General features: G+C 41.9%; 1 protein-coding gene across 4 annotated transcripts in view; it reads right to left on the bottom strand.

Moving 5' to 3' along the window:
* Positions 1-23331, bottom strand: part of ARHGAP32 (Rho GTPase activating protein 32) — a 240110-nt gene that overhangs the window by 198468 nt on the left and 18311 nt on the right. The gene's annotated exons all lie outside the window — the stretch shown is intronic.

The following is a 23331-nucleotide window of genomic DNA, read 5'->3' as shown; positions in this document are numbered from 1 at the left end:
TATAATAAATTTTTTTGAAGCTTTAACTGGATGACATCATCAGCTACCTCATTACCTGAGCTGGTTCCTACAGCAAGCCTTCTTTTTTTCCCCCAGGCTAGCCTGATAAGTGATGATCCATAGGAAACACAGCAGTGCTACTGGAAAGACAGGGGAAACAATGGCAGCTCAGTCAGCCAGGGGGTAGGGCAGCTCTGGTTAGGAACTAACAGTGCTCTACAGCCCTGGTGAGTATGGAAAGTATTCCCCATTTTCACAGAATCACAGAATATCCTAGTTGGAAGGGACCCACAAGGACCACCGAGTTCATCTCCTGGCCCTGCTCAGACATCCCAACAATCCCACCAATCCCACCCTGTCCCTCAGAGCACTGTCCAACCACTCCTGGAGCTCTGGCAGTTCCAAGCAGAACGTGATGTCAGCAAAGGAAAACAAATGCACTTTGTTGGTGAGTTTTCAACAAAACTTAAAGTATAATGAATGACCTCAAGGCTCCAATGGTTTACTTTTTGTGATGCAGAGTTCCCCAAACCATTCAAGGGTAGACAGAATGTTAACTCGAAGCCCAACTTTCTCTGTGACTTGAGATACATCAAAGCCAGCCCCCACTGCCCTGGATGGACAAGTCTGAAGAATATTCATAATGCACTTCTGGTGCTGGTGACCGGGAGAAATTTTACCCTCTCCAGTCAGGAGCTCAAGGCCTCCCACAGTCTATCAGCCCCCTATCAGCTGCAAGTGAAAGGCTGAGGTGTGGGGTTCCTCAGGTTCCTCCATGTGCCTCTCAACCTCTATTAGAAAGTACATCTTAGGAAAGAACAGAGTTTGAACCAGTTTTATCCTTCAAAATAACTCCACACAAACAGCCTCCTGCCCAACAACACAGCTCCTGAAAGCTGCCCGAGGTCAAATGTGCTCCCTCCTTTAGTCACAAAACCAAGTCAGGACAACTGCGACTTCACCTCCTCAGCCACAGCAGATCCCCCAGGACGTGCCAGGGCTGCACCACTCACTGAGGGCAGGTTTTTAGTTTCAGCCTTACCTAAGCTCAGGAGTTGGCTGAATATTCTGTCACCAATTACACAGAAATTTGGGTCAGTGATGGAGGAGAGAACAGGAGGAAAAAAACAGCTGGGTTTAAACAGCACCCAGGTTTGTGCAAGGTAAAGAATAAAACCTCTTCTACTTACACTGCAGCCACTGCAGGTCAGGAAGCAGAATGACTAAGCTCAAGTCCACAGTTATTTTCAAAGTAATTTGCTTTCCAAAAAGCTTCCCAGGTTTACCTGCAGGTCAGACCCTACTGTATGTGCCCTTTTAGATCTCGTGTTTTTATTGGCAGATGATTTTACAAGTACCTACTGCAATGATGCTTAAAAAAATGTAATGCGTAAATATTTCTGCATACAATTAAACTAATAATTAGTTCCCATCAAGGACATGCATGCAGGAATGTGAAACAATAGCTGAACAGTGGAAGTGTGCAGGCATTCATTAAGTCACTACATAAATGCAGGAAGATGTGCTGCTAGAAATAACTTTTGCTCAAGGTCTCTAGTGAAGTTGTTTTAATGTAATTAATTCAGTAGGATTCAGAATAATAAAAACTGGCATAAAGCACTAATTCAGCTGAAGGACAACAAGCAGCCACCGACTGTGTATCATCCATAAACAAAACCATGACAGAGCTGGCAGTGCTGTGCTGGGACAGGGTTAAGCAGCCCCTGCTGACTCACTGGGCAGCTCTGCCACCATCCCTTCCAAGCAGGGGGGACAGCAAATGTCCCCTGAAAGTCAGGACCCAAAATGCAATTCCAAGGGGGATAAAGAAAGGACTTTGGTAAGTTTAAGTGCTAGCTGTTTTTTTATTTTAGTAAATAGCATGTCTTTCCCCTTGGTATTTGGATAATGTGACAACACTGAGGAAGAATTTTGGTTGGTCTCAAATGAACAGGAGAAACCATTTCAGCCTCTCTTGTTAAAGACAGAAGGCTCAACAGTCTCACACCCTCCTTCTTTCCTTCCAAGGAATCTTGTAATTTTATTGCCCAGCCAGCAGACCTGCCATAGCAGACATGAGGAAGATGGGAGAGCGGCAGCCAGGGGAGGATCAAACACCTCAGAATGGACTTCAGGCCCAACCAAACAGGTTTAATCATTTTCAGCACATTTTATTCCAAACCGCATGTAACCTATTTTAAGCCTCATTCTGAGCTGACTATAATTAACTGTAATTTGTACAGATTTCAATTTAATACATGAACTAGCTTGCTAAAAAAAAAAATAAAGCAGGGCAATTTCCAAAGTTAAAGAAAGTCAGAAACCCATTTATAAGTTCAAACATCAGACAAAAACACATTGTATATTGGCTCTATAGAATAATCTTTCCAACATAATTCCAAGGTAAATATTTTAGAGGCTTTTATGGTGCCTCAAACTTAGCACAAAGAATGTGATTTCATACACTGAAAAACTCGACTTCCCTTTAATAAAAATGCAGTTAATATTTGCTTTCTTAGCAGCAGTAGAGGCTTATATTTCAGAATTTGGCCGGGTTTGGGGTTTTTTGCTGTGACATAAAGAACAATTGTGTTTAGGCTCAAATGTGATCTCCAAATCTGGTGAGACATGGCCTCATTTCCCATCTCCAATTCTGTTCTCTCCTGTTTTATTACTCAAGAAAACACCACCATTTCCAGCCTCCCCTTCCACTGCCACCCCCAGTGTCACACAAAATCCCAGCAGTGAAAATAAACAGAAGAAAGCTCTGTTTCAGAACCTCATGTGGACATTCCCTGAGGGAAAAAACCCAGAAGAATAAACTCTTACTCATTTACATCCAGGCCTCTCTTTTTTCCTCCCATCCAGGCTCTCTTATCTATGCTACAGAATTTTCTCTGCTGTAGGTATCACAAAATCCCTTTTACAAACATGGCAAAGAAAACAGAAGAACCCCACAAGGTTTTGAATCAGAACTTGACATACTGTACAGTTCCAAATGGGTAAATCTGTCTGCCTTGCAACTGCCTTTTGCTACTTTAATTGCATTTCTGTGCTTTGCATCCCTCCTTTGTTGGAAACTTTTACTTCTCTGGTAACTCTTGAGACAAGACAGCAGTTTGTGGAGCAAAGAAGAATAAACCTGTGAATTTTTTTTGTAAGGGAAGAAAACAAGAAGAACTCCCAGTGCCCTTATCTGTATAAGCACCTGCACAAAAACACCCTTGGATTTCTCTCCAGCACATCCCTCCCATGCAGGCAGCCACATCTGCCTTGGAATTCAGCGACAGGCTATTGTCAAAGTTTTCCTGACTAATGCTGCAAAGCCTGGCTGTGAGCTAAGCTGCAGTGACTTCAATTGGAAAGCAAGTCTGATAGTTTTGCAGTGCTGTCTGGCAAGCCAAGAAAGAGAAGAGGGATGGAAAGGGCGATGGAAATGGAATTAAGAAGTAGTAGATGAGGTGACATTCAAGAAGAGAGAGACTATAAAAGCGATGACACCATTCTGACTTGACACACTTCAGATAATGTAACCTCAAGCTGACAGAGCATAAATAGTCTCTGATAATGCAAAAACAGAGTTAGGAGTATTTGGAAGTATTAACTTTTCCTGAGAAACTGTCATTCCTACAGCCCAGACAGAACTATTTTGCCTCTCTGCAAGTTAAATGGCACCATTTTGCTTTTGGCTTCCAAGAAAACTTTGTTGTAATTAGAACAGTTCCTTGCAGAGAAGAGTGAGTTCCCAGCATCACAGTAAATGAATAAATACAGCAAAGGCAGATGCAACTTCCACCTTGCAAGGCTCTTCAGAAAGTTTTGAATTCATTCAAACAAGAGCAGGCAACATCCAGCCAAAATTATCACGAAGCCAAGGAGAAACAAGTACAGCCCAAACTCAGTGGAGTATAAAGTATGAGCAGAAGAACATTGCAGAAATGTGAGAGGGTTGGGCTCCAAAACATCCACACCTCTGTGGCTCCGAGCTGAGCTCCCTACCAGCAACACAGAAACACTTAGGTGGGAAAACAGCACTGGGATGTGCCTGAAAGTTCCAGAGGATGTGCACAAAAAGGCACCAAGCTCTGGTACTCCACAGAGTAAGTGAATTTCCAGCACACTGCAAGTGCAGAGAAACTGAAAGGAATTATTCAATGAGAGCTGGGGCAGAAACAGCTGCATGACCTCAGATGTGTCCTAATTCTCAGTTCCTTCCTTGTCCCTTGCAGCAACTTCAAACCGTGAGAGAGACTCTTCCCCAAAGCTCCAGAGCTGTCCCAGCAGTTCACCTGCTGCTTCTACATCAGCTCTCTTAGACAGGGAGTAACCATGGGTTGACTTAAACATCCACTCACAGCAGAAGTGTCAGCCCAAACAAATGAGAGGGAGCAGAGAGCAATAAAACAAAAACATCAGGAAAGAAATGCAGCACTGGAATAAGAAAAGAAACCCCAAGGAAAGCAAAAAAGGATCCAGAGATAGGAACCAAGGATTGTGCACCACAAGATACTTGGTGTGGTTGCTGGTAGAGGGGCAGAAGGTAGAAGGTGGGGCAGAATTATCCTTTTCTTGGAACTGCTGTGATTGGGCTTTATCCAAAATGAATAGCGTTAATTGTTTACACCAGCAGCAATCGCTGTCATCGCCATTTTCTATTACTCCTCTTTGGTTTCCATTATTTCCTGCTGTGGTGGCAGCTATTCCTTACCCTAAACAATAAAGAATACTCCCATTTCTGACTGGTTCTTATTTGTGCACTCAACGCACCATTCTCAAACACAGGGCTTGTCATAGAACAGGACCCCCACTGAGGGCAGTATGGGAGATTTTGGCCTTCTAGGAGCAACCACCAAGGAAAAAAGCTTCTTTTAAAGACAGCAGCTATTAAAAAAGCATCACTGGCCTTCAGAGCTTGAATCAGAGTTTTGCCTTTTTGACAGCTGACCGAACTAGTGTTACCTGTTCTGAATTCCAGCCACCCCTTTATCTCAACCAAGGTAAGATTTTTATCTTGCCAGCCTTTAGACTGATACCCACATAAATGCCTTTTCATCCAAGTCAAATGAGTTTTCAGCTGTTTTTCTGAACTGTAGAGATTTACATACCATGTAACACTGATGGCATTGCAGAACTGGGACAATAGACAGAAGAGCAGTGCCATTACTTCTTTAATATAGTCTAAGTGTATTTAAGAAAGGCAGAGGGGCTTCCTTTTTGAACATCCCAGAAAAACAGCATGCTTTTCCAAGCTGATCATGTGGCTCTCGTTTCGTATTTTGCCCAACCAAAACACAAGCCATGCTGACCACATCACTGTACTGTGGCTGGAAAATGGAAAACATTCCCCTTTCACAAATGTACTCCTAGGAAATAAATAATCACTCATGAAACACAGAAACACAAACAATGGCATTGCCTGTTTAGAGCTGGTTTGACTTGTCTCAATTTACAGTTTCTTTCTATCAGGTGAATTCTCAGTAACTACACGTGGCTCCCTGCCCATTTTTAGTACCTGGAGCTGCCTGGTAACTCAGGTGCCTGAAGCTCTGTGATGTACTCACTCCTTTGAAGAAAAGCTGTTTAGAGGGAAGAGCAAAGGAAAATGTGCAGCTTCCCAATTCTAGAATAGACATTGTAAAATCAATGGAGTCAACCACAACAGCAGTAAAGTATCACTTCAGTCCTCCTGGAAAATTCTGCTATTCAACTTAAAATGCTAACAACATCCGCCCTTTCTCCCAAAAGTCCAACTTTATCTTGTGTTTTGAAGGGGGAAAACCCCAAACAACCAAACACTGACACTACAAATGCATCCCAACCCAGCACGGGAAATAAATACAAAGTTCAACCCTGTGATTAATCTTTGTGTCACTTGCCCAGTACAAGCAAGGGAGTTATAAAGCCATCTCGGCTGAACTTCGGCCCCTCAGATACAGCAATACATGTTAGAAATGACTGAACACTCATCATTCACCCACTGCCTTTCATCTTCAGCTCTGCCAAAGCTTTGCGTTAAGTTTCAAGGCAAAACAAGTTCTTGCCCCAGCAGGCCCGGCTCATCCGGAGACTCCTCCTCTGCATTTCCCTGTGCCAGCTTCCTCGGGAGCCTGCGCAATTCAGAGAAGCAAAAAGTACCAAGCACAGTCACTTGCAAAGCATTTCATGCCTCTCAAGGAGCGAGGTGGCCCCAGCATGGGAGAGCCTTCCTGCTGCTCCTGGGCAAAGCATCCAAACATCTCCTGCTCTGCTCGCTGGGACACGCGGGTAGAGGATGCTCAGGAATGAGGACTACAGGATTTCAGGGTCGAAAGGGAGGAAAAAGAGGGGAGAAGGGGAAGGAGAAGGGGAAGAACAGGAGAGAATAAGAAGGGAAAAGGAGGAAAAGAGGGGGAAATGGGAAAAAGGAGAGGAAAAAGGGTGGGGGGAAGGGGAGGACAAGGGGGGAGAAGACGGGGGAACAAAAGGAGGGGAAGGGAGAAAAAAAGGGGAAGGAAAGGGGAAAAATTGAAGGAAAAGGGGGAAGAGAGTCTGTTTGCTAATCTGCAGTTTGCTGTTGTGCTTCACCTGTTGCAAAGCTGGATAATAAACACAAGCACTCAGGAGAACAATTGCACCACCGATTTCAATCACATCCCAGCCTTTGCAGCCCCCCTAGTTCTTCTCAAGAGGGGTAAAAGGGACTTTCAGAGCTCAAGATGAGGTAAAATATCTCCTCTGAGACCTGGGAGAAAATCAAGCATTGATTAGCATTGAAATCCTGTAGCCTTTCCAGAACTTTTTTTTGTTTAGTGTTTAAAATACATACCTGCAGATATTTTACCTGCAGACCTTGTTCAGAGATATGGGGAGGCTAAACACTTATTACTATTTGTGTAAGAAATCCAGGTGCAAACAACTCAATCCTAGATTACATTTAGAGTCAGTGCAAAAACCCTGACACACTGCTTAGGGGGAATTAATCTTAACCTCAGGCAAGAATTGAAGACAGGCCAGCTTTATAACTCTGGGGAGGTGCATCAGCTACTAAGGAAGCCTAGACATGACAGCCATCCATTATTTAAACTGGATGTTGGGGCAGATGTATCCTTCCAGAGGAGGTGGTTTTCTAACCCCATTTATCTGGTCCAGTGACTGGAACATTTTTGGGAAGAATTTCAGGACTCCGTACAATATAAAAGGTTTCGACTTGGCTGAAGCAATAAAAAACCCCACACAAAACCAACTGAACAGTCCTAGTTTTAAATATTCCATTAGGCCACATCCATTCCTAACCTACATTTCAGGGGTTTTTTGTTGTTGATTGGGTTTTATAAAAGTTGAGTATAAAAAGCTTCACACATAGGGGATGAACAGCTGGATCAGGTCGATTCAGTGGCCTTAGGCACACAGAAAACAAAGCTCTGCAGAAGAACTTGTCCACATGAAGTTTCTTCCAGCACCGCTGCTTTGCTGTCAAATGTGGTTATCAAGGGACACACAACTCCTTCTTTACCTCCAAATCCTGCCCTTTGTCCTGTGAAAGTTAAGTGCTCTCTTCTCCAAAAGAATGATGTGCTCTGTTGTCTGTCTGCATTTAACAAGGCATGTTAATCAAATATCACCAAAGTTTTCTACAAAGAACCAAAAATTGCCATAATTTATGTGCCTTTTTTACTTTGTATCCCAAATTTACTTTCATACGTAGAATACTGATTAGTTTTGCTCCCATCTGACTACAGGGATAGGAATATAAGTGATGCTTGTGCTGCTATTCTCTTTTCTCAGCAGTCAGAATAAAACATTGCTGTCCTCCAGACACACACATCTCCTTCAGCTGCTGTCAGATATCCTATGGGACCTATTTCTACATGGGCTTCTTTGGGCATCCTGGTGAGTCTGAGCAAAACAAGAAAGGCATAGAATATTCAATGTCAACTCTAAAATATGTAAAATTAAACCCTTCCCAGGGGTGCCAGGTGACATTCACCCTGGAAGGTATGAGCCAGCACTTTTACCAGGTGAGGCAGAAGCACAGCACTGACTAATTCAGCAGCAAGAGATGCCTTTGAGGAAGGATTACTTCATTCCCCTCCTCCACACTGGTTCCCAATTGGAATGATGCAAAAGCCACACTGTTCATAAAAGACAACAGCCAAATGAAGTGCCAATACACGGTGCAGACATCTCCCTGTTTTCCCACAGCTCTGCCTCCTGATGAAGAACATCTACAGTAGAGCAAAATATCGAAAAAAAGACCAAATCAAAATAAGCCAAACAAAAATAGTCCCACTAATTTAAGAGAAGATTAAGAAAACCCCTACAGAGCAGCTCATATTAGAGAAGAGGCATTTTAGGGCACCTCAGAAACACAGACAGATGGTTTTCAGAGCTCACAAGGGCCCCAGAGGTTTCTTTTCCCCTCTCCCCCACACCTAATCTCTCTCAGTTGCACATGATGTAAACAGATGAGGCTTAGAATACAACAAAACAATTGTGTGAAAGAAAATTTCTTTCTTTTTCTTTATGAAAACTAAAAGGCAGGGGAGGAGGGTTGGAAGCAGATTCCAAAGAAGGGAAAGCTAAGAGAATCAAACCCTCCTGGATCACATTTTTGCTGCAATGCAAACCAGCTCCTTGCTCCTCCACAGCAGAGACACCCAGGCTGGACCTTCTGCCCCATTGCACCTGGGATGGCAACAGGAATATTCCCATTTATGCACAGCTGGAGAAGGCACTTAAAACCTCAAGAGCAGTGATACACCACGGGTGTGGACCTCACAGCAGCACCCATAAACCTGCTAAACCTCCCCAGGATAAATGATCTCAGCAGCAGCCAACCCAAAACACCAGACATCAAAGCCTGAGCACTGACAAATAGCTGGTGAAAGAACTACTCCAAGAGCTCAGAGGTGTGGATTTGTAATAGTCCTGACAGAAGGTAAAACCAGCAACAAAATGAACTCTTTGATCATAGGAAAAAGATACCTAGGGAACAGCACAGCCCACTGAAACAAAAATTATTAAAAGAAAAACTGATCACCTAAACCACAGAGTTGACAGCAAAAGTTTAAGTAGGAAGAAATGGAGGAAAAGGTCACCCTGTCTGTGACTTGAAGATTTAAACAGAAAAGCAATCAGTAACAAAATATGGCACTCGAATTCATAAACCTATAAAATCACCACTCTGCAGTCTCTTTTACTGACAGGAGTGATTCCTTATTAATTGATAGGGCACCCTCAACTCAAAGACAGCAGTGAAAATTTTTGATACACAAGGTTTTTCCCAAAGCTTAAGTAAATTTATATTATACCCATCCACTCCCACAAATCCACAAAGGTCAAACAACAGAGCAACACAGTTCATGGCCACTGTGGCAGCAACTTAAAAACAAACCAATAAAAGCAGATAAGCAAGAGATTCTCCTCCTAATGAACACAATAAAAAGTATCTTCATTCATAAATTTCTTTCATTTTAAAGAGAATCCTGAACATGCATCTTGGGTATGCAAAGTGAGGCTAAAATTCCACTCAATCTCTGTGCTATTAAATACAACTGAGGGATTTGATGAGGTTCTGGAAATCTACCATATATAGCACTGAAGGGATCTCACAGTTAAAGAGGATTCAACCTCCTGGCACTTCTCAGAGATGAGCCACTCAATCATTCCCAGCACCAGCAGTGCCCCAAACTACTCGTGCCCACAGCAGAATCCTGCTGTTCACATCTACACCTGTGTACGTGCCCTGCAATTACTTACTTTATAGTTATATGAATATAAACAAAATGTGGGATTCAGAGTGGGCACAAACCCTATTTATAGAAATTGAGGTTACGTTTAGAAACTCTGATCTGCAATTACCTCATTCTCATGTTCTTCACTGAGACCACATTCATAAGTACAGTGCACAAACCTGTTCCCAAACTCACCCAGAGTTAAATCAAATTGCTACATTACCAGATTCCAGCTTACAGGTTTCGTATTTTTTGAATTTAAGGCTAAGCTAAAATGAAAACAAGAGGCAGGTGAGTATTCCCTACACAGAGCTGTATTTACTGCTCAGATGCTGAGTATATACTTAAGGAACACCCTTCCTACCTTTTAAAATGGTAGAAATAAAACAGGATGTGTGGGGAAGATGTGCAGAACACCTCCTAGGGGAAAATAAAAACACAAACACAAATACTATTTCATTGATTCACCTGAAAATCGGAACTTATTTCATCTCCAGACACCCACACTGAAGCCATGAATCACCACACCTCCTGTTTCCATGACAATCCTGATGCCTCCCTGCTCCAGAGTCTTCCTATCAAGGTATTCATTCAAAAACAAACAAGGGGGGACTGTGAGCCAAGTGATGACTCAAGAAAATGCTATAAAATGCTCATACAAGATTGCAGAATTGCTCAAAACACAGTTAGGAAACAGCCAATCCATCTCAGGAGCTATTTCTGCAACAGGACATGGCTGAACTTCCTGAGTACCTCTCTCTGGATCAAAACTTTCCCTGTGTAGGCTTCCCCTCTTCTCATGGCAGCTAATGCAGAAGAAAGGTCATTTTAATCTTTTTTATTGTTATTTTTGCTTGGACATCTGTTTGCTTCTCTCTGAAAGGATACATTGTTATCCACATGCATCCTGACCCAGCTACTAATCATCAATTCAGCTTAAACTGTTCCCAGTTTGAAATCCTTGACATTACAGGAAGGAATGGGACCAACTCCTACTCACTCATGTGAAAGATTTAATAAAACATGCCTATTCTGGTCTTCTGACTGTTTTTTCCTGGATTTTACAAGAATAAAACAAGCTTAATGCACAGCTGAAATATATCGTTTTGGTATGGCCTTCTGAAGAAAAATCAGAGTGATGTTTCAAACCTCAGACATGATATATGAAATCATTCCCATGATGAAACACAAAATTCTGTCTTTTCAGAGAGAATGTCACCTGTTGTCAAAGAGCTCATCAGCTGAATGAGAGGTTTCTGCAAAGTGCAGCAATTTTAAATCAAACACAGGGTTACTCCAGATGAATCTCCTTCAAACTACAACTTTCACTTCTTCCAACTGGTGAGGACATGAGGAAGTCAGCAGCACTCTCAAAAGGAGACGCATTTTGGAGGATTTACATTCTGTATTAAAGTTATGCTGATCATGCACTAATGCAGAGATGCTCCCTTTAATCACAAGTCTTTAGTCTCATCCAAGCAACCTGGGCAAGTCTTCCAGAACAGTGGCAGAAACAGCATCTCAAAAAACACAGTGGCAGAAGGAAAACCGTATCTGCTGGGAGCACAGCATGGTGACAGGCACAGAGCCCACGCACAAGCCTGTGGAAACAGTCAATGGGAACAATAAAAATGAAATAAAGCTGACAATTCCCATTATAGTCCCTGTCTCCACACTACATGGGAGCACCACAGCTTTTTAAATGCACTTATCCCAGCCAGGAAACTCTGTGCTACCATTCCTACTGTACAGAAACAGTCAGAGAAGCTGAGTTTGTCTGGGTAACAGAGAGAACTTGGCTAAGTGAATAAAGCAGGTTCAAAATTAAGGTCTCTTAACGGGAGTGCAGGGGCCACTCTCCCAGTCCAAGTTTCTCTACGCCAGCAGAGACCGTGGTAATTAAAAATATCCGAGTGTCCTCCAGCGTGTCTGTAACACACACCGTAACGCGGCCTGGGGCTCGGGGGTCCGGCTGCCGTGGCTGTCCCGAAGAGCGCTGGGCTGGTGGGCTCAGCCTGTCTGGGTCCCTCAGGCTCGGCTCCCAGCCGCAGGCAAACTTAGCTAGCCAGCACCTCGGGAGTGATTTCAGCTCTGGTGAATTCAGCTCTCCAGTGATTTCAGCTCTGAGCTCCTAAGTGCCCCAGGCAGATGCAGGGATAGAGAGAGGAGAAGGCTGTATGGGTTCCACAGCTGTGTCCTTAATTTCAGCTCCTGTGAAGGGGTGCAGTGACAGCTCTTCTGCCTAACTGGGCAGAGATGGGGGTTGATGTAGGGCACCGGGGTGTTGGAAATTGTCCAGTGGCCAGGGCTGAGGAGAATACGACCTATGGCCTTACCGAGAGATAACGAGGGTCCGAGGGCAGAAGAGGGGCTGCTTTGGTCCAGTCATCGTGACGTGGCATTTCTTATCTTGGGCCAGTGACCGCCAGGGAGGCCTTGCAGGGCCTCTGCCTGCTACACCACTGAGCAAGCGGATCCCAAGGACCCGGCAGCGCGTCCCTTGGCAGGCAAGCAGTGCACTCCCTGTCCTCCACAGGAACTCGGGAGCCTGGCAGTGGCAGGACAGGAACACCTCTCTGCGCCATGCCCCACTCCGCTGGGCTACGCTCCCTTTGCCTCAAGCCCCTGAAATTAATTTCCGTTATGGCAGTAAACACCACTTAGCTGACATAAGTTGTTTATTTGCCATGGAATTGTCTTCAGAGAGTTGCAGTGTCATTGCTCCTCATCATAAAGGGCCCTGCAGTTGTCTCTGTACAAATCAGTGTTGCCCATGGTTTCACAACAATCCCCGTGGACTCCCCCCCTCTAATTATTAATAGAATTTAATACCTTCACCTCAAACGATCTGCTCTTCTCCCTGGGAAAGGCACTTCTGTTGCAAGTCCCTTTTCGCATGGTTTTTAAGCAGAAACACATCTGGCCCTCATTAGAAGCATAATAAGGTACAGATGAATGTGTTCTCACTAAAAAATGCATAAAATTCACACTAAATAATGAAATTGCCCTTTCAAAAGGAGGCTAGGTCATTCAGACACTCCAAAAATCTCCCCAAAACCATAAAAAAAGCTTCCTGTAGCATTCTGAAGTGAAGAATTTCACCTGAACACCCCCAATCCACCACTGCCCTGCAGGAAAGCCCTGCTTGTAAGAAAAAATAAAGAGCTGATAACATCAGAGACAGCCCTTAAGGCCTGCTAACTGAGAGCACCAGATCCAAATGAGTACATGAGCTACCAAAAAAGCCTAATAATCCCAACAATTTCAGTAGATCTGCTAGATTTAAAGATTAATGCTGTATATAATTCAATATATGCTCTTTTAGAATTTCAGCCATGGCTTCTCACAGCTAAAATTACACGGGGGAAAGGGCAAAGCAGTTATCATCTTATCATACAACTTCATATCATCTTATCATACAACTTACAACTTATCTTATGACTAGCAAGAACTAGGAACACATTAGCTGGCTGGTAAAACCTTTTGAGATTTGCAGGGCTGGGGTAGAATTTTGCATATTTGTATCTTTTTTCTTTTCTTTTAATGATATGCTCTAAGCATTCAGGAAGTAAGAGAAGTTTTCTCTCCTGCATCTTCATATTTGATGACACTTGGAGATATTTAATAACTGTAGAATCCCATACTTAATTGCCAAAATGGATGTCAAACCTTGAGGGCATCACACCTCTAAGCCCAATTTAACCACACAAATATGTTTGATTAGTGAACACAAGGTTTAAGAAAAATACAGAAACCACATCCACTTGAGTGTCACAACCTGCAGACACTGAAAAACATATGGAATAAAGATAAAAAGCATTCTGATTGGTAACAAAATATTCCTGAGAGTTTACAAAGCCCAATGGAGCACTGGAAGGAGCAGGGAGAATAAGTGTTTCTGGAGAGCAACATACAAACACTTTCCCTTCAGTAGGGAATTTGAAACATGTTCAGACAAATGGGTTTTGCCATGTATCATCCTGCCCAGCTTTTTAAGGCCTTCCAGGTGTGCTGCTATACCTGCATATTAAGGAACTGCAAGGTAAAAAGGAATGTTTTTTGCATTTGTGAGCAATGCTGGCAGTACACTGCTCAAAAAGGGGTTTCTGTAGTTTGCCCCTCATAGTATTAAAGGTCAAGGATGGCAAGGAGCCAAAAACAGCTGTTTCCTTTCCACAGAAAACAAATGTACTGAGCTGTCCACCCACATTTCAGGCAGCCGGGGAAAATTTACAGTATGGAAACACAAGCTAAAGAGGGTAATCCTGCAACAGGAGGACTGCAGCAGATCTAGGCACAAGAAGAGCTACGGCTGAAGGTTTCTCTCAGTCAGAAGAGTTGGCTATGAAAATGAACAAAATTCAGAGCAACTTCTTCAGTACAGTCCCTTCACTCTAGTCAGGAAAACACACAACCCAAAACTCAGGCAAACACCCAAATCCTGAAGTGTTGTTTAAATGTTGTGTGAAGGGTCAGAATGAGAACTTCCAAGCAGCCAAATTAAAAAGGATAAAACAAAACCCAACACAAAAAAATAACAAAAAAAAAAAGGGGGGGGGGGGGGGAACCAAACCAGCCTTTTTTGGAGTTACACAGAACTGATAAAATTCTGTGCAAATGGCTGTAAAGGAGGAAATGAACATTTTCTGGTTTTACTGAATAATGACACCAGCAGGATTTTTGCTAGAAAATAACAGTAACATCACAGAGAGCATTCTGCAGCTCAAGCATCCCTGTTCAGTATTTCAAGCTCTAGGCTCATTTTTGGTTCGACACAGGAAAGGCTTCCCTGAGCAGCTTTATTTCCCAATGACTTCAAACGATTACAGTTTCTCTCCTCTATGCTTTTGCTTTTCCATGTCCAGACTGGAGACAGCTCCCTTTTTTTGTCACAGCACTGTTAGCAGATCAATAATTACAAAATCCTGACTTCATCAAATCAAACATGCTGTAAGTAACTGTGTGAGCTTTCTGTAGCACTTGAACTCTCTCAATACATGGTTTTACCCCTCTTCTGGCAGTCAGCGCTGTCCTCCACCAACAGAACAGCACAGATTCAGCTCATCCCACATCCACACACACAGGGGCTGAGAAGTCAAAGGTTGTAATAGAAGTGTGTGCTGCAAAAATATTTCATTTTTAAATCCCTATCTCCAATTTGGTTTGGTTTAAATTATTTCCAAAGTCATAATCCCAACTCTTCAGAAATAATTTTGCTTTTCAGTTATCTGGGAAGAAAGCCAGCCCTAGCAGGAATGGTATAATGATGTCAAGAGAAGGGACAACTTTGTCAGAGGCAAGAAAATTTACCTTCAGTTTACCATCACCTCTAACGAGGTGCTTCTTGCTCAAATCAGAGATTCAGCACTGTGCTGGTTTATGGAGCAAAAAATAATTTTTAAAAAGTATCTAGGGATGAAATACACTTCTTACAAGCGGAGTTGAGAAAGGAAATGGTGAGCCAGGAATAATCTGAGGTGTTACTATTAATCATTTGCACAGCAGCACAGTTTGAAATACATTATTTACGGGACTTTCTTTCAAACCATGACTAAAATTATTTCCAAGACCAACAAAGCTGATGTAGGCAAGATGATGGGTCTCCTTACACGGAATCTCACAAAATAAGGTTATTGCACAAGCACAATTAGGCTGCAAAGGACCCAGGAGCCTTCCCCTCCCACATCCTCTTGCAAGGCTGCCCTGAAATGGAAATCAACAGTCCTTTATAGACTTGCTCCATCTCTCCCCAGAGGGGTTGACAATTAAGCAGGGCAGGTAATGCCCCACAAAACCTCTCACTTTGTCAAAGCAAACTTCTTTCCCAAAGGATGGCAAGGACACATTCCCTGCCCAGGAGGGACAGAGGACTCATTTTAACAAGCTCATCGCACATAGTAGAGGCACAAGTCTCATTTCCCAGTATTTACAATTCTACTCTGTTTTGCAGAATACATAAAAATTGTTTTTTCACTGCATTTAATTCTTCTCCCACCTGTTCCAATCACCATCTATTTCAACTCTCACAAAGCAACTTCAAGTATTTTTCTGCCTACAGAAATTTAGGAGCATCAGAAATACCAAAACATAAAGCAACTCAGAAAAGCCCTTAGCCAGCTCTGACAAGAGTCAAGCCACATTGTTCAACCCCCTTAAATAATGAAGTCGAAATCTGAAAAGAGACAATACAGATTGAAGCTTTTGAAGTGCCAACAGCATCTCCAAAAGGACCTTTTAGGGTACGCAAAGACACTTTATTCCCTACAATCTGTGTCTGCAGTGAACAAGGCATTTTTGTGCCTCCTGTAGCTTGTTACCTTCTCCCCCAGCACTTCAGTTTTCAAGAGGGAAGCATCACCCATAGCATCAGTGATTTCCCCTAGAGTATTTTTTTGCTTATCCTTTAGTCTGGCCAAAACACCCTTCACATAAGATCCTTCATCAGTCTCTAACTTTTCTTGCTAAAACTCTTTCAGAAGTGTTCTTATCTCTCCACTAAAATAAAAAAATAAGCTTCTTGTCACTCCTCTTCCCCTTTCTGACAGCCTTCTAAACGTCCTCCACTGATTTTCCCTGCAAGCTGTCCCTTGCTCTGGGCAAAGCCCTCCCTCTACTTCTACTTCTCTTCTCATGCCCAATATTCCTTCCCTTCAGGCTTTTGAAAACACCGTATTGCTAAAAACTTCAGAGCTGTGCAATTTGCACTGTCTGGCACTATTTACTGACAGTAAATAATCCAATTAGTAACTTCTAGAACCATTTCCATTATATGCCAACCACAACGCTAAAGCTCCGGGTGAAGTTTCTGCAGAGAACATTCCAGGCTCTGGAACTTTCTCCTTAGCACAAACACACCCACTGGAGCAGCAATTAGAATGCCCACTTGATGTTTCACCAGGAACTTGAGATGACAAATACTCTCCCCAAGAGCTCAAAGTAATCCCAGTCTCAGTTTAATAGAAGTCATGCCAGAACAGATGTGGGGGAAAATATCCCACCACCCAACCAAAGTTTGTGAGTTTAAAAAGTAGGGGTCATGAACTAGCCAGGAGCAGAACTGGGCTCATCACATTTATCAACCTTGAAGTATCACCTAAAGCCAGGCATGGCACAAGATGACATTTTGCAGACATTCCAATAAAACCTTCCCTTCCCAACGAAATCCTGATTCATGACCAAGACTGCTACTCCAACCAAGCTTTGAAGTGTGTGAGAGGTGCTTTCTACTATTGAAGATTAAAAGAAAAAAGCAGAGTTAAAACTACTTATCCTGTAAAAGAGGGTTAACCCCCTCTATTTTCAGCCTAGCAGGAGAAAACAGGAAAAGGCACCTCTTCTAGGCCGAAATCTTAGAAGGGCAGGGACAGAAGTCGTTCACTGCCTTTACCTGGCAATGTCCAGAGGCAGGAATGTGTGGTGGTGCAGTCATTGAGGACTTCACTTAAGAAACACTCAGGATAGCCAATTCCACCTTTAGGAGCTACACAAAGGAGCTGATTCGAGGGGAGGTGGGGGAAGTTCGAATCATCTGCAAACGACACAGTCTAATTTACTGCTCCCCAGATTCCAGTCTGACACTCTTCCTGCTCCAAATATAACCGCCAAAATCTGATTTCAATAATTTGTAAATACATGTGGAAGCCCTTCCCCATCTGCAGGTTAATTGGTGACTCATTTCACAGCATTGCTGAAGGATTTATGCTCTTCCCTTCTTACTCCTGCTAAATTCATCACTCCATTCTGCTGTGCCAGTAAGCTTTTCCACGCCAGCACTGGCTCATCTGTTGCCATAGCAGCCACGAGAAACAGAATGCAACGTTAACAAAAGATTATTCGCCCCCTCCCCCGCCGTAATTTATTTATATGCAAGTAACCCACTGAGAGCTGACAATAGCAATGACTTGTCATTCACTCTACAGCAAAAGAGTTTTTTTTACTTTTTTTCCACACATGTGCTACCAAAAATAATTAAAATTCCTCTGAAGGGGAGAAAAAAATTCTAAACTGTTTAGGATTAAGGAAATGCAGTAGCAGATCTGTATAGGATGCTGATTTGGAATTAGAGCTTGGAAGAAAGAGGCTTAACACATACACTGCTTGAATATCCCTCTCCAGAAAGCTTTTCACTATTTTCAACAGCACCATTAGAACCATTGAGAGGCTAAACCATGGAAAAAACCTAATTCCAAGTATTTATATCTAACTAAAAACCTATGAGAAAAGGAAAGCAAGCTAACTAGAGAAAGACATAAAGCCTTTTGAAAGGTACCTGCTCCTGATGTGCTCATTACCTGCACAAGTTGAATTCAGCTGTTCAATTATTGGCTCCTCGAAGAACTGCTTGGGTAAAAGGAGCTGTTTACAGATCGTGAGAGACAAACAGTTGAAGTGAATTATATCCTGGCTCAGGTGCCTCTGGTGTCTCAGAAAACAGACCGGATGGCAGGACCCACCATTCGGGAGCAAAGCTCTCTGCCTGGCCACATCCATGGCAAAATCCTGAGCTACAGAACCTGGAAGAGAGTTCTGGTCAAAACATTCCAGGTGTGAAAAATGCATATTTTATGACTGGCTTTTCGCAAATATTAAATTGAATACTATATGTATTATGTTATATTGATTAGAAGTGCTGTATTAACATTTTAATAGCATGGTAAATGTAGTTTTGTAGTTAAAATAGAACCTATGTATGTGGGTTTTTTTTTTTACTAACTCAAGCAAGAGATGAGATAATGAAGAAACTCTTCACACAGAGATGACAATGATGGGGGCCCATAAAGAATTACTGCCTCCTTATCGGAAAAGACAAACATTCTTCCACCTTCTCTCCGTCTTTATGGAACCACCAGGATTAAGGGGAAGAAGTTGACAAAAACCAGAAAAGTTCATAATTTGCAAGGAATTTATGCATCATGTATGAGAGGTATGAATATGCAACAGGCTACTGCTTTTAAAGGTTATTCCTTTGTTCACAAGGCATGCTTATTGGGCTTAAGTGCCCGAGAGCATCCGGACGCCCGTAATTCTTTGCTTTTTATTGTCTTGTAATTGTCCTAACTCTAAATTTTCATTACTCTAATTGTATTACTATTTTTATAACTATTTTATTATTAATAAACTTTTAAAATTTTAAAAACCAAGTGATTGGCGTTTATAACACAGGTAACCTCTGATTCGTTGCCTCTCAAGTCTAGAAGATCTGGTGTCTCACACACATCTCTAAGACATCTGCAGCCTATGCCAAACCTTGGAATTTAATGCCAAAATGAGAAATTCCAGTATTTTCAAGGCATAATGGCACCTCAGCTGAAAGATCATATGCTGCCTTTAAGTGGATTTAGAACTTGATATATTAAACAAATTGTAAATTAACCAACACTAAAAAAGGAAGAGTGGAACACTAAGAGAAATCAGAGCAGAACACTAAACAATGCTTTAGGTAAATGTATTCACAGCGTGTGGTTTGTGGTTCTTAATGGATTACTATAAACATATACACACAGTCCTACGCTATTGTGATGCAGTTCTTCCAAAGACAACCCGGACTAGAGGCACACCTGGTTTCCAGCTCCACTAAAAATCCATCAAGATGCATCAGTTTAAGCCAAGTGGCCCGTGAAATTCACGAGCTTGGTCTTCTTTTTAGAACAGCCCTTCAGACACCTTTAGTTTGCATTAAATAACAACTCAGATGTGGCTGGTGCCTCCTCAGGAGGACACGGTGCCTCCAGGGCAGTGCTGGGAGGCACCAACCCACAATGGCATCACTGCAAAGCATCTTTGGGTCTCCTGCCTGCAGATATCCAATGCAAATCAAGAAAAATGAGACAGCATCATGCTCAGCTAAATTCCATCTCATCCCTCACCCCTACTCTCCATCAAAGACTTTACAATTTAAATCTATGGGGCAAGTCAGCAATATTGGCTACCAACCTCTGTACCACAACCTCCACCCCTAATTTCTCAGAAATAGAGGATAATATTTATTCTATTTATTTTTCCAGCCATCACATACAAGGTGGTCACGTATAGGAATCTGATTCCAGCGAAGGCAATGGACTGAACTGAAACCTCATTACCGAGAACCTCTGCAAGAGAGATGGGAATACTCCACTTCCTGCTCCACCATAACTGCAAAGCCATAACTGCAAAGTTGTATGTATTTTGTGTATGTACTCTGCAAAATAACAAAAAAAGATGTAGCCGAACAGTGAGAATTTAAAATACTAGGAAATAAAAAATGTAAAAATAAACATGCCAAAAGGCTTTGGAAAAAGATTAGTTATATGTGACTCCTGCAGCTTAACCACCACAGATTGTTATTGTTAAATCATCTTAAAACTGGAAGTTGCAGCAGCCTGTTAAGCAGCATTCAAATAATTTAAAGCAGTTTTACAACTAAGTAGTTCTTCCTTGAGCTTCTTTATACCTTTTATATATATATATATATATATATATATATATATATATATATATATATTTATATATATGAAAGAGTAGTATTTAAACTAAAGAAAAAGGACCTGAGAACTAGAACATCAACTGGCTTATGCTGGGGAGCAATTCTCTAGAAACCTTTCTTTGGTGAAATCTCATGAGCCAGGTGTAGGTAACTGAGTGATTGACTTCAGTTAAATATCTGTGTTTTAGATAAAAAACAATCTCAAAATGAAATGACACCCAGACAGCCTTTGGCAGACAATGCCTCAAAACAAGGATGATGCTGCAAAGTGGAATACATTTTAAGTACCAGTCTGGGAATAAAGAGAACACTCATTTGCCAGCCCAGAAATTCAATTTTTGGGCAAAACAATTCCTATACTTTGCTTAGTGCTCCCTTTGGAACATTCTGCAGTTATTAGTCTCCCCATTATTTGATTCTAAGTATCAAATATACAACATATGAATTAAAATACTCCCAAAAGAAAATGAGTGTTATCATGGCATATCTTCTGACTAATAAATTTCCTAAACAGCTCAATTAGAGAAAGCCTTTGAAATGCCAGATGAATTTGGGATGATTCGTTTGCCAATGATCAATGCTTTCATATCTGCTGGAGCTGTTAAAACCTGAAGTGTGCTGTGCAAAATCATAACGGATGAGCTGCTGGAGGTTTATGTTTGAAGTAATGCAGAGAAACATTTGATTCCGAGGCCTCCAGGCCCCATTTTCCAAGACTCACTTGGTTTTATGAGCAGCTTGGAGCCTGTGCTGAGCATTTCTGACTCCAAAAATCGCAGGAACAGATTCTACACACACAGAGGGAGGAAGAGGGCATGTGGGAAGCCTCACTTGTAGCTGCAGATCAGGGAGGAGGAACTGCATGCAATAAACAAAAATGATTGCAAGCCCCAGAATAAACAAGTATTTGAAGCTGAAATAAGCATCTGATCCAACCCACAATCCCACCTTTGCCCAAGTCAGAGTTTATTTTGATGTCACCAACAGCAGCTGGAGGAAAGCCAGGAAAGAAAGGAAATGTACAGATTTTTTTCCCAAGTAGTAATTCAAAATTCTTTTCTATGAGCTCTGTGTGCCCAGTGCTTCTCTGTGGTCTTTGAATATAAAGTTCTCCTAAAACTTTCAGTGGAAGCAGAAAGCAATGCTAAATTTCACAACAGTAATGAGAATTCTCTCCTCAATATATATCCTTGTTCTATTTTTTCTGTAATTGAGGACATCCCTTTGCATCATAAACTGCCACCACTCTTTTGCTCTAACATCCATGGGAAACAAATCATAGCTACAACATGCTAAAAACAGAGACAGGTCTCCAAAGTTATTAATTTAAAAAGTTCATCTTGCTTAAAGTATTTGCTGCAAGGCATAAATTATTCTATTTGAAAAGAAGACTTTTAATGCCATGATTTATTCAATGTGACTATAGGATGAAAAATTGAGTCTCCAAAAACACTGAAACAAAGTGGACTACTGAAAGCTGCTTCCAATACACAGAAACACACATTTCACTAATTTAATAATCTCATAACCTTAGTAAAACCTAAAGACACTCCAGGATGCAGCACTAAGGAAGAGTGAGTACAATATTCTGGCTCTATTACCCACTTCCATTTGTGCTTGCCAAATGCACAGGGCCAATTCCAAACAGCAATACACATAAAGTAGGCTGTTCTCAAAGGAATTCAAAGAGACAAGTATGCTCTTTTGCAATTCAATAACCCACTTTTTCTCACGCTCAAGTGGTGACCTCCTCTTAAATACACAAGTCGCTGAAGAGAAGGTACAGCCAAAATCCAGCATTTGTCAGATAAAATAATCTATATTTAAAGAGGCAAGACAGATAATATAAGCTTCAAAATTTTGTTCTAATAAAAGGAGAAAGAAGGTGGAAAAACGGAACTAGAGTTGTGGCCTGAACTCATACAGATGTTCAGCATCTCTTGATGAGTAGAGGAAAGTCAGCACAGTGGAGTCACTCAAACCTGGCAGGTTTCTGACTGAAACTCTCCCTCATCACTTGAGCTATGAATGTTCTTCCCACTCAGACTGAACCCAAAACACTTTTTTTTCCATGTGTTATCGTGGTGAAGTCATTTCTATATAGTGCAACAACAGAAATGGGGAAGAACTATGACATTTCCTATTCAGAAAAGAAAATTAAATATATAAATCTTAAAAGGTAACAGAGAGGAATAACCAAGCATGGGGAAAATGCCCTTTTACTCCTAGAAGTACAGAGCAATGGTATAATTGACAAAATGCAGTAATATCCTGGTTTACATCCCACTTCAGCTCAGCATATGTTTCAAGTTAAATCTATGCACTCCCTTGAACCCGTGGGGCTGTGCTGATGGTTCAGTAGTGTGGAGCACTGTCCTAAATCAAGTGCATCTGCAACTTCAGTGAGTAGTGGGAACGAAGCAAATTGTTGCTGAAATGTTTGGCTTTCTGCACCCCCAGAAGTGTGAAGGCTTGTAAAGGGAGCTGAGCAAAACCCACTCACTTGAAAGCTTTCCCTTTCCCATGAAGTCAGCATAGCTCATCCCCAGAGCTGGAAAGGGCTGAGCCTGGAGCACAGCCTGGGCTGGCCAGAGTCTCTTCTACTTCAGATAAACCAGACATAGGATTTTTAAAAATGCATTTTTAAAAACAAGATGGTCAAATTATCCAACTTGAACTCCACTTGGTTTATTAGCAAAGAAACTATAAAAATTCTTTAAATAAAACCGTGTGAGGAAGATATAGCCCTGAAGTCCTGTTGGTCTTGAATGCAAAATTTCAATGACAGTGATTTTATTTTTTCTGAAATGCTGTCAGAAGCATTGTTCCCCATCCCCTCCATATGAATTATGAGAAAGAGCTCAATTAAACAATTCAAAACACTCATTAATGAAGGCTGCAACTAACCCATCACAAAATGTAAGTGAATCACCAACAGCTCAACAACAGGAAAACAAGTTGGTTTCAGCTGTTGGCTCAAACATCCTCACAGCCACAAAATGACTCCTTTAGACAGTGAATTAAAAATATCCTTCTTTGACTCAGGTTCATCATCCTAAATAATATTCTACAACACATCCTCCTGGTACTTACATAGGACCCCTGAAAACGATGACTGAAACGGTCACTACTGACACCTGCCTGATCCTTCCCTCT

The sequence above is a fragment of the Anomalospiza imberbis genome, chromosome 24 (genome assembly GCF_031753505.1).
Source record: "Anomalospiza imberbis isolate Cuckoo-Finch-1a 21T00152 chromosome 24, ASM3175350v1, whole genome shotgun sequence".
NCBI classification, from domain to species: Eukaryota; Metazoa; Chordata; class Aves; order Passeriformes; family Viduidae; genus Anomalospiza; species Anomalospiza imberbis.
Note: the sequence above shows the minus strand (reverse complement) of the source record. Positions and strands in the feature narration are given on the sequence as shown.